Genomic DNA, 19,150 nt, shown 5'->3' on the forward strand with positions numbered 1-19,150 from the left:
TGTCCCCTCTTCTTCATGTCTCTTCTCCAATCAACATGTGTCCCCTCTTCTCCATGTCTCTTCTACATCAACATGTGTCCCCTCTTCTTCATGTCTCTTCTACATCAACATGTGTCCCCTCTTCTTCATGTCTCTTCTACATCAACATGTGTCCCCTCTTCTTCATGTCTCTTCTACATCAACATGTGTCCCCTCTGTGGAAAGAGACTCTGAAAGTTTCAGGAACAAAGATTCTCTCTCTTTTTGATCCATTTCTATAAAAACCTGTCTGAAAATGAGCTGATCAGATTTTGGTCACTTTATGATGTCATAACAATGTGTTGTCTTGGTAACCATTAGCCAATCAGCAACAAGGTAACCCCCCCCCCCCCCCTTATCACCTGAATCTCCTCCTAGAGCTCCATTGAGTTCTTTGTAACCAAATGACTCTGATGCCCCTTTCACACCAGCGCCTTTTCAGCTCCGGCTCGGAGCTAGAGCCTGAAAAGCGCCGGGTTTTCCTGTTCACACCGGAGCGGCGCCGGCTCTTAGCTCCGGAATCCGCTTCATTTCCAGCTCCAAAAAAGTTGTCGGTCCAGAGGCAAGAGCTTTGGAGCTAAGAGGTGACGTCGCTTACGTCTCTCTTACGTCGAGGCGTGCAGGAAACTAAAGCCACCTCCCATGGGTCGACTGTCAGCCTGCCTACAAGCAGTGTGCTTATAAACACACTTTATAAAGTCAGGCAGCACTAACCAGGCTTCGTGTGATTCTGTTTATTTGTGCCTTACTTTGACCATCCGTTCACTGTTATCGATCATTGTGGAGAGAGGCAGACGTGTGTTTTGTATTATTGCAGCTATCGGATGCAAGTAGTCAGTTTAGCTTCGGTTGCTATGCCAACATCACCCGTTTTATACCAGAGAAACTTTCATAACAGCGTTGTGATACCAAACAGCGTCAATTCAGACTGACACACATTCACTTAGGCTAAGGGGAACTGGGGATATGCATCAGCTGCTTGTGTGAGTCGGACAGTGAATACTTTAGAGCGGCCGCTGCAGTGTGAGCTAACCGGGAGCTAACGGGAGAATAAACTCCCGTGGAAGAGCAGCCAGCTCTGCAGCGGTCGGTAAATGCTGCAGAAACACATTAATAAACAATGAACCACGGCACTCTGGAGAAAAGTATAAGGTTGGAGAAGTCGTTATTCAATTTATTCTGGCTTCGTGTGATTAAAAGCAACACGATCATCGACCCGACGTTGTTGTTGTTGTGAGCGCCGTAATGGCTGCCGTTTGGGGGCAAATCAGCGATGTAAACGGTGACGTCATGACGCAGCAAGGGCAGCTCTGGGGCGCCAGTGGGCGGTGTGCACAGAGCGGGAGCTGAAAAGGGAAACCGGAGCTGAACCAGAAAAGCTCCCGCTCGGAGCTAGAAACTGAAAAGCGCTGGTGTGAAAGCCGCATCAGAGGGGCGTGGGGAGGGGCTCCTTATTTTCATCTGAAGTAACAGACAGAGAATCTGCACTTTGGAAACAGGGCTGAAACAGAGGGGATTATGGGTAATGCTGCAATGATCTGTTTGGTGTTTCAGCCAATCAGAGACAGGCTCTGGATATATCTGAGACCTGTGATATATTGATGAAAGTATAGGAGACCTTTAATGGTCTATATATTTAACACATCTGTTCTGCTCCCATATCTCTATTATGTATATTCACAGGATCATTGCTTAACTCCTGTAATTTCTATTAATACTGTTAATATGTTTACTCTAATTTAATTTGTAATTGTATTATTTGTATACCGTGTATATTCCATCTGTAATATCTGTCTTCTTGTTTTGTTGCTGCCATGGCACTTGAAGGTCCTTCTTATTTTATCTTATGTTGCAATCAAAACATGGACCAAAGCTTTAATGTCTGGAAACGTTTGAGTCCTTGTAGATGTTGTTATGTCTCATACAGCATTACGAAGAAGAGGCACTGACATAAATGGAGCTGGCAGTTGAAACAGAATTGCTGACAGCAGTGTACATGTATATTGAGCTTGCATCTTCTGTAACAAAAAAATGTAATGTCAGTTGAGGGTTAAGTGCAGGGCCGGCCCTCGGCATAGGCAGTATAGGCGAATGCTAAGGGCGCATCAACCCATAGGGGGCGCCGAAAAATAAGAAGTTAGAAATAAAAAAAACATATATTTTTTTTATTTCATAACAACACAATTTCCCGATTTTGGATCAACAAAGTACATCTTATTATCTTATACTAACAGAACTACGCCTATATTGCGTAGGGCACCCATAAACTATGGCACACCCCCCCCCCCCCAAAAAATCAAGTTGAACTGCCCCAGTCCCAGTAGAAACCAAAGGTTTATGTGAAATTGTTCTTTTTTTGAAATAATGGTTTTAGTGTGCAATTATAGGTTTTAATTTTGTATTTGTATTCATTTAAAATAAATCAAACTCCCAAAAAACGTACACAGCTTCTGTGTGCTTTTATTAACATTGGAATTTACTGTGTAAGCGGCCGCGGGGGGAGAGCTTTAGAGAGCTCTCTCCTGAAAGACTGAGCGGCTCTGATAACCTCAGCTCAGTGAGGTAAAGGCACACCTTTATATGATCATTATAGTTATAAAAAAATAAGAGAACAGGTGAAAAACAGGTATAAAATACTGACAGTACAAAAAAGTTGTTATTAATAAACAAGAATACAGTTTGAAAGGGGAGTGATTTGTAAAATATCCATAAAGAAAAAGAAAATCTGCTTACAGTTCTGTTTCATCTGGGTGTTGAGAGATGTATCCATATCTCCTAATGTTGCTCTCAAAGTGCACCAGATTGATGCTTTTAACTTCAATATAAAAAAAAGTCTTCCCGGGGGTGCATGCCCCCGGACCCCCCTAGAGGAGCCCCCCCCCCCCCCCCCACTTAAATCATGTTCAAATGGATAAGAAACTAAATACAGTTGCACACATCTTGTGTCAATATCTTTGTTTTTGTGGTCATGCCACAACCATGCACGTGTGAATCATAGTGAGTGGGGGCTCCCCCCTCGGGGGGGGGGGGGGGAGAAATTGCCTAGGGCGGCAAATTGGTCAGGGCCGGCCCTGGTTAAGTGACTATATTTAACTGGATGGGTCAGCTAAAGTGGAATTCCTCATAGTCCGGGGGGTGGTTTAGGTGTAAATTGTATAGTTTTGAGGTGGAAGTATAAGTGTCAGCACTAAAAGTAGTTGAAAAATGGGGGAGAAGAACTTTACATGTGTGTAGTTTTGTTAAATGAAGGCTTGACAAATCAGTAAAGTATAATGCTGCTACCTCACTTTTTATACTTGAAATGTGTAATTATTTTACATTTTCAATATGTGTGCTCACTTGACTAAATACTGTTTTTATTTTATATTTTGTGTTTTTATTTACAATTTTTTGTATGTGTTCCTCTTCATTTTATATTCTCTGGTTTATTGTTATTATTTATTTCTCTATAATTCAATTTTTATTATGGCGTTATTTCCCCCGTACTAGTTTTCATATTGAAAAACAACCGTCACTCCAGTGTTCCCTTCACGCATGCGCACTACAGCAGCCTGTCAATTCGAAACCAAGGGAGGGAAAACAAACCGTAAGTCTTCCTCTCTTATTTCCACCAAGAAAAGCCATTGTTTCTTCCTCAAAATGACTACTAAAGATGGGAATTTTACCACGTTGTTCATAATGTCGTTTATTATGTTGTCGAAGCTTGTTTAATGACAGTTTGAGTGTGCAGCCAGACCCAATGTGAAAATCCTCGTGTTGTGGGTTGCAGTACTTAAATCCCCAAATATACATCAAGTATAGTATCCTTGTATATATTTTACAAGTCCCTAATTTACCCTTTACAATTCGGCTTGCAATTTATAAACATTTACCCCTTTATGAAACCACTATTTGGTGTTTTTGTTTTGAAGTATCGCTTCCCAGAGTCTTCCTGCTTCCTAAATCACGCCACTCTCCACCGCTTGACTGCAAATGAAAATTGGAAAATATTATTAAATAACGTGCTTTAAACTGTTTTTATGTAAGCCGAATTCACTAGAAGAGCCACTTCTTTCACAAAACACCTTAACATTTGATTGTTATTGCTGTTTACTGTTTAAAGGAATCAATACAACTTTAAAACTATGGGTTTATGAATGGAGTCCGCTTGACTTTAGGTGAAACTATACAGAACATGTCGCTCCGGATTTCTTTGGTCATTAGCTTACTTTAACACTGTTATATAAGCAGTTTAAAGTGTGTACTTGTCATGTGTACAAAGATTGTATTCCTGTTTAATCCGGCGAAGCTTCCCTCAGTGGAAGTGTTTGCTAAAGTTGGCTAACAGGCTAACTAGCTTTAACATTAGTAGTTAACTCGTTGTAGCAGCAGATTAGACATGGACTACTTATACAAAATACCACATAAGCTGTTTGTTTGTTGTCCCTTTTATGTTATTGCTAGCTTAGTTGTTTATTATCAAGTAATTTAGAGTGCATGGGTGGAGGGTGACAGGTGCATAGCAGTGTTGATATTGTCTACTAAGTATACTTGCCTAATTTCCACAATCTGTTTATATCATTTTGGGTCACAGTGGTTAAACCAGTGCTATAATATTATACTGTGAGTAATTCTGTTATTTAACATGTTTGGGGTTTAGGTCATTTATTAAAAGCTACCTCTACTTGATATTAATTTCTTATGCAGGGATTCAATGTAAGCAGTGTAATAATAATATAACTTTATTTGTATCAGAATTTCCGTTTTGCCGGTCAACATGTCCATTCAAGTTTAAATCTTCCGGACAAAATGAGAAAAGTGCCGGTCAAAGGTCTTCTTTGTAATTAATTGAGCTTTAAAACAAATTGATATGATTTGATATTAAACAAAGTAATTATTGTAGATTAACTACATTATTCAAACGTGTTCAGTAATTTACAACAATAAACGGAGCGCTCTCTCCTTCTGACAGCCCGCCAGTGCAGCTCGCGGATCAGTAATGAGTGACCCGACAGTTAAACTAAACATATCTATAACTAGTTTAGGTAGTTTGAGAGGTAATTAAAATAGCTACGTGTGATATTCTAACCTGAAGTGTGTGTTTTGTTCGCTCACCGCTGCATGTGGTTATGCAGAGCTGCTGTCGACTCGTCAGCAGCAGCTGATCTCTCTCCCGTCAGATTAGACTTTACTCACGTTTATGTCCATATCGATCAGATCCAGCTAGTTCTAGCTAAAGATAGGACTACCTGCTTATTAAAAGACACCTAAACAATAAGCGTCGCTATGCAACCGGGTGAGGCCGCAAAGTAGCGCAGCATTATGCATTTGTTTACATGCCCACCGGAACCCCGAGGCATTACCAACAGATCAACGCACAATCAACCCATCCAGGACATCTCTTTCTCCACATTACGTGTTAGACATTAGAGTTGACTATTCTTGTCTCTCACATAAGTGGCGCACACATTTTGACCGGAGAGATTTGCAGGTCTTCAGCATATTTTACCGGTCAAAGTCCGGTAATTACCGGCTAACGGAAACTCTGATTTGTATACCACCTTACATGCAAGATGCATCACAAGGTGCTTTGCAGAGCAAGATAAGATACACAAAACCTGCAATGAATAAAAATAAAGTAAGAAACATAATTAAAAAAAAAGTTAAAAGAAAACCGATAATCAGAATACCTTTGTAAAAACATGAACAGTGATACCACTACAATTACCCCAAATAAAAAATATAGGTCGTTAAATTACGTACACAAAATTCCAAGGGAGTTTGCTGTTCTCATATCCAAGGGACTTGATGAAGCCATATCTAGGAGGAGCTTATATTACTTAATAGTTATCCATTTATTTTATTGTTCTTTTTTGTCCATAGTAAATCTTCTTTTTAATTCTTACTTAAGTTTATCAAATAAGTTGCACTATGCCTCTGTGTTTGTAATGGCAGCCTTTGGGCACCGGGGGATGGGAGACCTGCTCATTATAAATCTGGGATACAGGTGGTAGTGCGCAGCTCACCCGGTAGGCCAATGGTTTTTTACCATCGGGTAAGAACGAAGAAAAATGCTTTATGTGTATAAATAAATTGCACTAAAACGACTTTTGCTCGGACCTTGATTCTTACCCATGCGTAAGATTCGCTGACGGGTGCCTCAGCGGCACTTTGCTTTGAGTTATTTTTCTTTCTTATATTTTTATGATTTTGGCCGCTTTAGGATTTCTTATGAAATACTTTTAAAAGACAGGCATTGGAGTATCTGAGTGTCCTTGTCGGGTTATAAAATGAAAGGCAGTAGGGTTGCCAGAAACTGACCATGATCAAAATCGATTATCGACTTGCATTTAACTTCCTTTGGACTTGTAAGTTCGAAGTAGTTCCACGAGGAGGAACTCTTTTTACCTGCCGCTTTGTTCATCTTTAGTCGCACATGTGAGGGAGAGGGGGGGCGGGGTCGGTGTGTAGCGTGCTGCAGCAGCAGTCTGCTCTGCACGCAGGCTTCCTCCAAGTTTACAGTAAAACAAACTGGTGGTGTGACCAATGACAATTATTAATACTATTACTATTATTAGCATATATATATATTTATATATATTTTGGTTGAAAATAAGCCAGAAAAAAAAAAAATACATAAATAAAAAAAAAAAAAATATATAAATAAAATCGATTTTTAAAAATAATATTCGATTATGGAGACTGTAGCGAATATTCGAATAATCGAATAATCGCTGGCATCCCTAAAAGGCAGTGACTCACTGATGTTGTGACCTTTTGAACCTGTGACCTCTCTATCATTGGTTGCTTGGCATGTACAAACTAGAGCTTATTAAACCACGTCGTGTGATGCTCTCCGGTTGACAGTGTTATCTTAATTCCTATAAAAGTAAACAGTCCTCGAGCAGCAGGAGTAGGAGAAGTCATCACCGGTGAATTCAGTGGTCTCGCCCTTAATGGCCCACTTTAAAGCTTATTTCCCTCTTATGTCTTCCGAGTCCTCCGTTGAAATAGGCTGTGATTGTGTTAGAAAACCGCTCTCTGTTTTTACGGCTGACGTTTTATCGAGGTGCTGCTTGGTTAATCCAATGGAGGGATGACGGTGCGGGCCTAATGACTCAGAAAATAGATTTTTGCTGTTTTACTGTGATTATTTTCGAGCAAATGATTGGAAATTGCGTCGCACACTAGTTTATTTTCTCAAAGGAAGTGACTGCATGTATTTAATAGAAGTGACTGCTGCACAAAATGACATGTTTCTCCTATTGAGCCGTTATATATTCGCAGTCTATATGTGGGTGTCTGCAGCATTCCTGTCATATTGGAGTAATCGTAATTACGAGTGTATGAACTGTAACACTTCACTCTGATCTATCCAGCCTGTAACTCACTGATACAAGTGCCTCAGAAGAAAGCAAACAGATGCCATCTCAACCGTAGTTAATGGATATTGTTAGTGAACAGTATTTTAATTCTCATTAGACCAACTCTTATAATTCCCATCTCTACCATGTATCCCATAAGATGGAAACCTGCTGTTATATTTCTTGGCATGGATGTGTGGACTGCTACTTGGAGAGGTCCCAGTTCACCTCCTTGGCCCTGCCGTGGTGCCCTTGAGCAAGTCACGGACACACACAGCTCTCAGCGGTTCTTACAGAAATTGTATGCAATTTCTTTATCATTCAACACTTGCCAAAGAGACTCACTTTTAAAACCTACATTTTCTAAAACCTGCTAGTATAAGCTTTATTTCTAGACTTTTCCTGTGGCACTTCTATATTTCCTGTAGGGGTGTAACGGTACACGTACCCGTACCCAAATTATTCGGTACGGCCCCTTCGGTTCGGCACACCTGTGTACCGAAGTGTACCGAACGAATATAACATTAAACTTAAAAAATTGAGAACGTGAACAACTCTTTGGAAGTAATCTCAGGTGCTTCGCAGCATTCAGAGTAATTTGGTCACATTGGGTTCAACGCGTCATAGAGCGAGCAAGTCTTTTCATTGGACGAGAGGCTTACTATGAGAGCTGGTCACAGGGATGCGTTCACATGTAGTCAGTCATTTGAGGAACTGTCGAAATGGCGAACGCAGATAAAGTTGAGCTCGAAAATCCTCCAGCATCATTGAAGTCTCCGGTTTGGGAACATTTTGGTTTCGCAGTTACGAACAAGGATGACGGACAAAGCTTACACACCTTCCGGCGCAGACTGAAAACTCATCTCTTTCGACTCCACCTCGAGCGATAGAACTATTAACAAAGCACTTATATACTAATAAAGGACTGGCTTACCTAAAGCCAGTTGAGTAGCACTTGAAACGATTGGCTCTTTGAAACCTGATGTTCTTATATGATTCTGTTTTCTTCAAGGTTGTGTCTTCCTGGTCGAATGTACGTATTGTAAGTCGCTTTGGATAAAAGCGTCAGCTAAATGCAATGTAATGTAATGTAATGTAACAAAGACAGCTGGACCGAACCAAAGCTGTTGGTCAGCATTGTTCAACTAAAATTGGTTACGCGGCTGGCAATACATCAAACTTGCACACTCATTTGAAAAGGCATCACCCGAACGTGAATATCACCGGTACCAAAAGACTGAAGTGCAAACCCGACTCCCACTAGCATTTAAGCCTCCACCACTCGCAGAGAGTTCAGACCGAGCCAAAGCTATTACAAACGCCAAATATCCTTATGTTGCCATGGTAGCAAAGCGCTACCTGGCTGTATCTGCTACCTCTGTCCCGAGAGAGGGTGTTCTCCACAGCAGGAGACATTGCTAGTGCCAGCAGATCTGCCCTTTCAGCAAGCAATGTGGACAAGTTCATCTTTCTTTAAAAAACATGAAAATAATGTCAAACTGTCTGCTTAGGAGCTAGTACAGTAAAGTTCAAATACAGATTATTTCAGTTCATCGAAATGCTGCACCTTAATGTTTATTTTATTATATGTTGTATTTATTTGAGTGAATATTCACAGTTTAATAATACAAAAAAAACAAAAAATATTTAATGTTTTGTGATAATTGTTTCTGCTGTACCGAAAACGTACCGAACCGTGACCTAAAAACCGAGGTACGTACCGAACCGAAATGTTTGTGAACCGTTGCACCCCTAATTTCCTGGCATGTTACCGGTACCCCAACAAAAACGGTACAGAAAGGGTTGTGAAAAGTAATCTGAATCAAGTCCATGTGCAGAGACGCTTGCAGTTTTGAGCGCTGGGACACTCGTCAATTAATTTGTGAGACGAAGCAATCAGAATATTCTGTAAAACCATCAGATCATATTTCCCTCGTTGATGTGTAGATATGAAGGCCGAACACATGGAAATTGAACCGGGCTCTGTGGATTCCTTTGATTTTTAGAGGCTGCAACCTGACGGTGTGCAGTGAGCCGGTCCGTGATAATCTAAACTCGACCGCAGCCAATAACATACCACTTCGTCGCCCAATCAGAAATCCTTAATTGGCCACAGCGAGGACATTTGCATTTCTACAGCAAAGGGAAAGTGCTTAAAAGACAAAATAAAACGAGTTGACAAACATTATTTAATACAAAGGCAAACACACAATACTATAATAGTCAAATCAATAAAGGTCCATAGTAAAAAATAAGTAGCAGCATTATAAAGGTAGGTTACACACACAAAGTAGTGACGTAGCTGCCATACATAACATTAATTATTTGTAAAGAACACATGTATGTATTAGGGTTGCCAGAAACTGACCATGATCAAAATCGATTATTCGGCAGCCCTGGCGAATAATAATCGACTATTCGACCCCGACCCTGGTGGTGTGACCAATGACCATTTACAATTATTAATACTATTACTATTATTAGCATATATATATTTATATATATTTTGGTTGAATCTAAGCCAGGAAAAAACCAAAAACATAAATAATAAATAAATAAATAAAATCGATTTTTAAAAATAATATTCGATTATGGAGACTGTAGCGAATATTCGAATAATGGAATAATTGCTGGCATCCCTAGTATGTATGTGTGTATATATATATTATACAACACTGTTTTTATAGTCTGTATTAATGTACGTCTAAATGTTTGCCTAACATGCCTTGTACAATCTCCTGCTTCATGACAGAAGTGCGAGAACCAGACGCTATATTTACACTTTTATCAAATGTAGTTGAAGCTACAGGGAGTATGAGCAGTGCTACAGAACCCAGCAGGGGACACGTTTACTAAGTGATGTGATTCATTAAACTGTCACAGTCGCATTGATTCTATCAGGTTTGTGTCAGCAGCTGATTTAGCTCAGCATGGGATTGATTGAAAATGTCCCGTTATTTAGTTTCTTCACTTTGCAGTGATTAATAAGCGCAGCAGGTCAACTTGTTGTACACGTTTACCACTCGTCTCTAACCTAGTTTCCTAGGAAAACACTGCCGTAGTCAAACAAAGGAAAGAATCACTCGCTGTGCCTCAATTTGGATTCTTCAATCGTTGCTATAATATGACGCGTTTTAGTTGGCCGACTCCAAAGTTACCACTGTAAGGGGTTCCTTCACAAAAGGCCAATGGGGAAACCTCCATGTGATTTTCTAATATTGAAGAAAATAATCTCTGTAGCAAACAAACAAAACTTTAAAATCTCTTCAGCTTGTGTTACCCGCAGACCTTATTTCAGGTAACCCAAAACACATAAAAGAAAACACTGACTTTGAGACGAGGTAGCCCTGAAACCTGTGGTTAAATAGGGACGGGTGGCGCAGTGGGCTGTGCGTTGATCATCAGATCAAGGGGGCGTTGGGGAACTCCAGTTCGAAACCCGCGTCCGCCGCCACTGCGTTAGGCCGTTGTGTCCTTGGGCAAGACACTTCACCCGCATTTGCTCCTGTGGGTACTGTCCACAGTCCATGACCGTTACATGTGTGTAATGTGTACTTATAAAGCGCCTTGATGACTTCGAGGTGTGAAGATGGGCGGAGTGGCGCAGTGGGCTGTGCGTTGATCATCAGATCAAGGGGGCGTTGGGGAACTCCAGTTCGAAACCCGCCGCTGCGTCTGTAAAGCCGCTGTTTCCTTGGGCAAGACACTTCACCTGAATGTACTCCTGTGGGTACATGACCGTTACATGTATGATAGGTGTGTAATGTGTATTTGTAAAGCGCTCCTATGAGCATCTGGAAAATTATGGAATTATTATTATTATTAAACTAATTTCACGGTTTTAAGACTCATTCCTGCACCTATATAGCTATTTTGTACCAAAGTAAAGGCTCTGAGTGCTTCTTCCACCCCTGCCTGCCCTGCCCCTCCTCTCTGAGCGTTGAAAGTGCTCTCCTGCTTTTGAATGAGCAGCTGCTCGCTGTGGGATGGATCAGTGGATTCATGACCCTGCGACCTCCTGCTGGACGGCTGTATGAGGGGTTCAGGACGCTGGACTTTCATCTGTCCGAGGCTCCCTGGTTATTTTCTCCTCTCCTCCTGCTGGCTGCTGCATTACAAAGACCACCTGCCCCCTTTTTCATCCTTTTCCACATGAAAAGTTTCTTGATGATTCGAGGCTTGAAAGAGCAGACTGAGTCTACAAAGTGTCGTTTCTGCATAAAACTCAGTCAAAGAAATATGAAATATGACTCAGACGGCTGTTGTAGGCTCTGTAGTGATACCTGCCACACTGTATTTGTATTGTCATTCTAAATCAAAGGAACTTTTACAAAACCTGATTTTGCTACCGAAATAAATAAAGTATTCTGATTATTTGTCCGTAAAAATGTTAATGACATATTTCCCTCAAATCATTAGGACTTAAAAATCCAAATTTATATATGAAGTATAGAGTGCTGCAGTGATTACTTTTTTCTCTGGGCCGACCTTGAAGTTAGCATCATGCCTCAATAAAATGCAATTAGATTTTAGCATTATCAATGTTGGGCTATAAAGGAACTACAGCACGGTCACATGACTTCACGTGACCACCGCTAAGCTAAAGGTGGCTAATGTTGGGCTATAAAGGAACTACAGCACAGTCACATGACTTCACGTCACCACCGCTAAGCTAAATGTGGCTAATGTTGGGCTATAAAGGAACTACAGCACAGTCACATGACTTCACGTCTCCACCGCTAAGCTAAAGGTGGCTAATGTTAGGCTATAAAGGAACTACAGCACAGTCACATGACTTCACGTCTCCACCGCTAAGCTAAAGGTGGCTAATGTTGGGCTATAAAGGAACTACAGCACAGTCACATGACTTCACGTCACCACCGCTAAGCTAAAGGTGGCTAATGTTAGGCTATAAAGGAACTACAGCACGGTCACATGACTTCACGTCACCTCCGCTAAGCTAAAGGTGGCTAATGTTGGGCTATAAAGGAACTACAGCACGGTCACATGACTTCACGTCACCACCGCTAAGCTAAATGTGGCTAATGTTGGGCTATAAAGGAACTACAGCACAGTCACATGACTTCACGTCATCACCGCTAAGCTAAAGGAGGCTAAGGTTGGGCTATAAAAGAACTACAGCACGGTCACATGACTTCACGTCTCCACCGCTAAGCTAAAGGTGGCTAATGTTGGGCTATGAAGGAACTACAGCACGGTCACATGACTTCACGTCACCACCGCTAAGCTAAAGGAGGCTAATGTTCGACGTGATGACGAATAGTCCTCTCATTTAGACACTTGTTAGCAACCGCTTACTTAAAAGCTTCAGACATTCACCAGTGGGGTTTTAACAATAAACAACATTGACTTAAATGGTTGAAATAATTACACATTTTGAGGTTTCGGGACTCATTCCTGCACCCCTCTTTTAGTAGTGGTGTCAGCCCAGTGAGTTTGTAAATGAGGAGCTGCAGCATGTCCGTCAGCTGCTGATTCTTCACACAGAAACACTCCAGTGTGGGAAAATCCTCTCAACATCTATTCTGGGAGTTGTTGTCTTTCTACTTCTGTTGAGCCTCGCTCCCTCTCATCCCCACAGAAAGAGAGGAGGACAAAGATTATGCTAATGTGGAGGCAAATCATGTTTTTTGGCGAAGGCGTCGGCTGAACATGGCACAGTACAGTTTGTGGTTCTGACACTCACTTAGTCAGAGAGGCAGCGTCTAATCACGGCTGTCACCCTCATGTCGGACGTGTTTGTTCCCCCCCTGTCTCGCTACGTCCTGATTGGCTGAGGTTTGGCAGGATGGGATTAATTAACTTCTAATGCTCACTTGATTTCTGACACTGAGGCTTTGTAGAAGAAAACAAACAGCTTTTGACAGAGATCGATTTCCCTTCACTGTCGGCCATCTGTGAATCAATGTTTTTGTAGATTTCATCATATGTTGGGAAGCTTGTCTTTCTTTCTGATCGGCTACCTCTTGATTGAGTGGCAGTTATCCGTATCACATACAGTTTATGACTGAGATTCCCACATGTATGTGTGTGTGTGTGCCATGCTTGTATTCTCATAGCAACCTTACTTGCATTTTGAGAAATTATATTTTTTAACAAGTGAATCAAACAAAAATAAAATCAATTTAATAAAATCAACAAATCAGAAGAATGGAGGAACAAACAAAAGAAAAACATGGAACTACAGCCCGGTCACATGACTTCACGTCACCACCGCTAAGCCAAACGCGGCTAATGTTGGGCTATAAAGGAACTACAGCACGGTCACATGACTTCACGTCACCACAGCTAAGCTAAAGGAGGCTAATGTTGGGCTATAAAGGAACTACAGCACGGTCACATGACTTCACGTCACCACCGCTAAGCTAAAGGTGGCTAATGTCGGGCTATAAAGGAACTACAGCACGGTCACATGACTTCACGTCACCACAGCTAAGCTAAAGGAGGCTAATGTCGGGCTATAAAGGAACTACAGCACGGTCACATGACTTTGCGTCACCACAGCTAAGCTAAAGGAGGCTAAGGTTGGGCTATAAAGGAACTACAGCACGGTCACATGACTTCACGTCACCAAGTGAATCAAACAAAAATAAAATCAATTTAATAAAATCAACAAATCAGAAGAATGGAGGAACAAACAAAAGAAAAACATGGACATCAATTAATTAATACCATTAATTACTATAGGTAAATGATTAGTCAACAAGTAACCATTGTGACTTATGGCACATGACTTTGTTATATAATGACTTGACTTTCTTTGTACAGTACGTTCATTCCTACATAGGCTATGTATGGAATTATAAATGATATCTTTTGTAGCTTTTCATAACAAGAGCACGCACTCGCCATCCTTTTCCTGGCCACATCTGCAGGGATCTCATTGACATACTGTAACTGTAACAATCAATCAATCAATAGGATACGGCTGTGTCGGCCTGAGGCCTTTTAGTCGCTCATAAATAAATAAGTATATCACTGATTCTTTATTTACTATGGATGCTGGCAACGGTCACATAGTCCAAAGTGAAGATGATGTTTGACCAGTAATGGCCGAGAATGGTCGAACAATTTATTTATTCATTTGTTTAACAGGGACATTAATGAACATTTCTGTAAATGTAAGTTACCTGTTACAACCTTCCAAAGGCTGGAACAAACAGGGAGGTACTGGGAGTGTCGTCCTGTTTGTGCCCGCCCATCCCGGACGAGCCCCCACTTGTTACAACCTTCCAAAGGCTGGAACAAACAGGGAGGCCACACAGAGTTTAATGCCAAATATATATTTATTTAACAGATTGTTGAAGAACACCTCTGATGTATAATGTGGTAAGAATCAGACTGTCAGTAGTGTGAGCAGTGTGTGGAAGGGTGTTGTAGCATGTTGGAGGGTGCATCAAACCTAACACAGGCTGTAGGCTGAGGTTGCTGCAGCATGCCAGGATCTGAATCAGAGAGATTGATCCTTGCAGCTGGGCAACCTTTATGCCTTCTGGTGGCTCCGCCTCTAGATGGGCGGGCACAAACAGGACGACACTCCCAGTACCTGCCAGAAGACAGCAAGGCAGGGAGCACAGCCAGGCAGAAGGGGGGAGGGGTCGTCACATACCCAAGAGGCTATTTTTCATCTGTAGTCCCTGGACAGATTTTATAAGACAACCTAAAACACATTTCATTTTAAACAAGTAAATACAATACATTTAAAACATGCAACAGACATTACTGGGATACTTAAATAAAACAATTTAAAATACAGAACATTAAAACAAAACAAAAGAACATGTTAAAACACAGGCGGTGGGTTGGGTCAGTGTTGGCAGAGCTGATTCCTCACTAACCGTATTTTGAGTTTTGATTTAAATGAAGTGAATGCGGTCTGGTCTCTGATTGGAGGTGGGATTGAGTTCCATCGCTGAGCAGCTTTAACAGAAAATGAAGACTGACTGAAAGAACTTTTTCTGAGTGGAATGATGTAATCGGTGTTCAAATGAATGTTATTCCGTTTGAGACGTTACAGTTCAGGTAATCCCCTAAATCAAGGATGTTGAGCCACGTCTCATATTTGACGATGCACAGCTGTATCAGCTGACGTTTCAGATTTTAATTACGTGCCTATCTTTACCTCGCAACACTTTCCTGATATCTAACATTACTGAAAGGTGTTGAATACAAAATACCTCTGTTCCTTTAATGGCGTTATTAAGTTATCTTCTCTTCTCGGTAATTACAGAGCGGCTGATTCGCTCCGCTTATCGGACAGCTTCTCAGCAGAAAAGCGAGATTTAATTTGAGTTGAAATCTTTTTTTTTATCGAGGTGTCACCTCCATTGGAGCTCATTAAAACCAATAAAACCGGTCACTGCAGTCAGCCACTCTACAGGCTCTCAGTTTCCAGGAGCTAAACTAAAGAAATCTGCTTCTGCAAGCACTAAAGTGTACATCACTATCAAGGTATGTGCACTCCTCAGGAGATCTTTGCCTTTTAGCTTTTACCTCCCAGTTAAAGTGAGGGCAGACACATTCTTTACAGCAGTTTTTGTTTAATATAAACTTTACTTGCCGACAGCAATGAATACATCAAAGGCTCTGACTAAAAGTAAGAGACTAATCTGTTATCTGCTGTGTTCCCATTTACATACCACCAGAGGTAAAGCAGTGCCGATACCAGTGTTTCCGTTAGCTCGTGTTTACCAGACTTTGACCAGGAAAATCTCTGGAAGTCCGACTAATATAAATCTCTCCGATCATAATGTCCGATAAAGAAAATTCCCAGGACAAGACTGGACAAGATCTGTTTCCATTTCAGGTCTTGTCGGCCATCGTTCCCCTCTGTTAAGTTGGGGATAAGTTCAAACAACCTTTGAACTATCGTATACCTCTCTATCATTTCCATTTTTCTTTTCTACAACCGTCTCTCCGTTGCTGATTTTCAGAATGAACCTTAACGGGACCCCGCGGGCCTCTTTCCAACTAGTGTGCGCCCTCATGCCAGTCAGCTTGTGTTTCGTGCATCAATCTACACCGCGTGTTTTATGCATGCAAGTGTACTGTGACAGCTCGGACCAGAACACAGGAACATCCGTATTTACTAGGGCTGTATCGGTTCACAGAAGTCACGGTTCGGTTCGTACCTCGGTTTGGGCGTCACGGTTCGGTACGGGTTCGGTACAACAAAGAAAAGCAAAAAAAAGTCCCAAATGCATAATTTTTTTTGCTGTTATTTATTTTTAACAGTAGTGCAAGTTTTGGTTTGAAAATAATGAACTCTAACATTTGGAATCATTAACTGTATTACACAGTTAAAAACAAACCACAAACAGCACCACACACACTCATGGCCATAATACTTAGTAAGGAGGCCATAATATTTTTGACTCATGGCTGAAGTTAAGTTTCTCCAGCTCTCCCCAGGTTGGCAAAAAAAATGCATCTCAAAATGCATCAGATTGATGCTTTAAAATATGGAATATTCAACATTTTCTTCCAGGGGAGCATGCCCCCGGACCCCCCTAGAGGGTTATTATACTTCTCACCTTTTTCACCCCTGATCCGTTTTCATGCCTGTATTATTTATATTGGCTGATGTCAAACTAAAAGGTTAAATAAGCTGAACAACTAAAAAGAATGTCTTGAAAATATTTAAATAAATAATAAGTGTTTCAGTCACAATCAATAAAAGGCAATACAGAACTGTATAACATCTCCTGATGTCAAAATATAAAATAAATACAATGATAAATATAAAAACAAAATAAAATCTGTCCCTTTAGGAGCAATGTCTAACATGTGTAATTAACTTGTGAGTGTGTGAGGCCATTATGCCTAAATAAAGGTACTCAAGCTTTACTCTATTTTCAAGTTGTTTCAAAAGATGTTAGTCTACGTTGTCGGCAGTGAGGGCAGATCTGTTGGCGGTAACTATGGCACCTGCCGTCGAGAAAACCCTCTCGCTGGGGACTGAGACTGACTCGGATGTGACTGAGCATGTTTGACGTGTTACCACCAGCATACCGCACCGCTGTCGAACAACGCCGACACACCGCCCTCGTCCGATCCACAACTCGCACCGCATCGTTGTTGTAGTCCACAGGGAACCCGAAATGTTCCCATACACCTGATTTAAAAGAAGCAGGTGGGTCTTCTATTTCCTGAGTGTTGTGTGAACTCGCCATAGCAACTAACTTTTCTTCTTCATGTATTGTGTTCGTTTTGTTGTGTTTTGTTCTTGTTGGTCTTGTTCTTCATTTGTTATTTACGGGCGGCTGGCTTTTAGGCGCAACACCGCCCCCTGGATTATATATAGTGTAATACTGCCCTGAGTGACAGACTTTTTTCCCACTCGTAAAAAAAGGCGTATTCGCCGTGTGACTGCATGTGCCGAACCGTGACGTCCGAACCGTGACGGTACGGGACGAATACGGATACCGTTACACCCCTAGTATTTACTGCTCATCATGATGTGGTTTATTCTGCGGCTAATGAACAGCTGACAGCCGTCCTGTTTCCATGTGTGTACAGTGGGGATGTGTGTGTTATCGAGCCTGTGTCAGCTTCTTCTTATCTGCGGCGAAAAGTAGCTTCATCTCCCGCTGCCCTCTGGGAGGATTACTCTGATTCCTACTGCAGAGGAAACTCCCCCAGCCTGTGTGGAAATATATCCTTTTCAGATCTGTGTTTTCCACCCAGGGGTGAGGAGATAAGACGGGTGATTTGTGGGGATTCGTGGATAAAAAAACCTATCTCTTCCGCACAGACTGTGTATCATTGTACCTCCTCCAGTTCTTCTGAAAAACTGAATATTTTAAGCCTCTTCGGACGAGGAAGCAGATGAAACGAGATGAAAAGGAAATCATAATCTTGAGTTTAACAGTTCATTCTGGTCTAGATTTATAGTAACTTCAACAAAGCATAAACACTGTCAGTTATAAGTTACATGTCCTGCTACTGATCGATCCACATGCGGTTTTAATACCTTATTTTGATCTGCTATCTGCAAAGACATCTTCATCTACACTTGCCAACTTTACATTCAACAGACACGATATTGGAGATGTGTTTCTGTCCACCTGATAATAGATCAAGTATTTACTCAACGTTTAGCTCTGGTTTGGTCTCTACCAACTTCTTAAAAACGAATATGTGTCGTTCTATCTGCCAAATGTTCGACTTTCTTCACCGTCAAGTCTTATGTGTCTGTCTACTGTTTGGCTCTTGCACTGATTGGCCGCATTATGTCAATCAGAGCCTATTTGCTCTGAATGGGAAAGTGAAAACCTCCATGTCTGAAGGCACCTGTACTTTATTCTAGTAGATACTGTTTACAACAGATTGAATTGAAGTACATGAGATGACGTCTAGGGATGTCCCGATCACCTTTTTTTGCTCCCGATCCGATTTCGATCATTTGATTTTGACAATCTGCCGATACCAATTTTTCCCGATCCGATCTTTATGCAATGCATTAAGAGAAAAAAAAGGTAACAGATAACGGCTGGTCATCCAACGCGATGAGTTCAGCTACCTTGGCTGTTATTTCTTTGGCCTTTTCACTGTTCTGGGGCAGTTTCTCTTTCCTTTTGAAAGCCTCTGAAAGTGTTAGACACTGTTGCCAGCTTTGAGAGAAATAAGCAACCAGGTCTGAAAACAAGCCCAAAAGAAGCAACACATACATGATGTTGTGTACTTTTAAACCAAAGCTAAGGCCTCAGGATGACTTTAAGACGTGAACATGGTCATTTTTGTTTTGTAACATTAAATAAAAAAAATTA

At 41.3% G+C, this 19,150-nt stretch overlaps 1 protein-coding gene across 1 annotated transcript in view; it reads left to right on the top strand.

Moving 5' to 3' along the window:
• The first annotated feature begins 3,549 nt into the window (after positions 1–3,549).
• LOC139433176 (protection of telomeres protein 1-like) overlaps positions 3,550–19,150 on the top strand; it is a 41,911-nt gene continuing 26,310 nt past the window's right edge. Inside the window, exon 1 of the mRNA XM_071202077.1 lies at positions 3,550–3,604. The gene's annotated coding sequence lies outside the window, so the exon portion shown is untranslated. The remainder of the gene's footprint in view (positions 3,605–19,150) is intronic.

The sequence above is a fragment of the Pseudochaenichthys georgianus genome, unplaced genomic scaffold, assembly GCF_902827115.2.
Source record: "Pseudochaenichthys georgianus unplaced genomic scaffold, fPseGeo1.2 scaffold_1123_arrow_ctg1, whole genome shotgun sequence".
NCBI classification, from domain to species: domain Eukaryota; kingdom Metazoa; phylum Chordata; class Actinopteri; order Perciformes; family Channichthyidae; genus Pseudochaenichthys; species Pseudochaenichthys georgianus.